Here is a 305-nt window from a genome sequence, read left to right on the forward strand (position 1 = left end):
GACTACACTGTTCCAGATGAACTAAATAGTAATACGAGTTCTTACACCAAGAGTGATTGTGCGAGTCCTGTGAGCAAACTACCACTACTGGAAGATAATCTTTAAATTTAAGCTGGATAATCGTTGGGACCACCACGTATAGACGATATTAGCCCCTACTGTAATCTACACTAAATCCATTTTTGATACACGGAACAAAAAAAAGATACCTGTATCTCTGTACAGTTTTCTTGTCACTGGAATGGAAACTTCGTGCATCATTCCCAGGATATAATAATACATACTTTCATCGCATATAATGGAGT

Source organism: Penaeus monodon, chromosome 24, assembly GCF_015228065.2.
Source record: "Penaeus monodon isolate SGIC_2016 chromosome 24, NSTDA_Pmon_1, whole genome shotgun sequence".
Lineage (NCBI taxonomy): Eukaryota > Metazoa > Arthropoda > Malacostraca > Decapoda > Penaeidae > Penaeus > Penaeus monodon.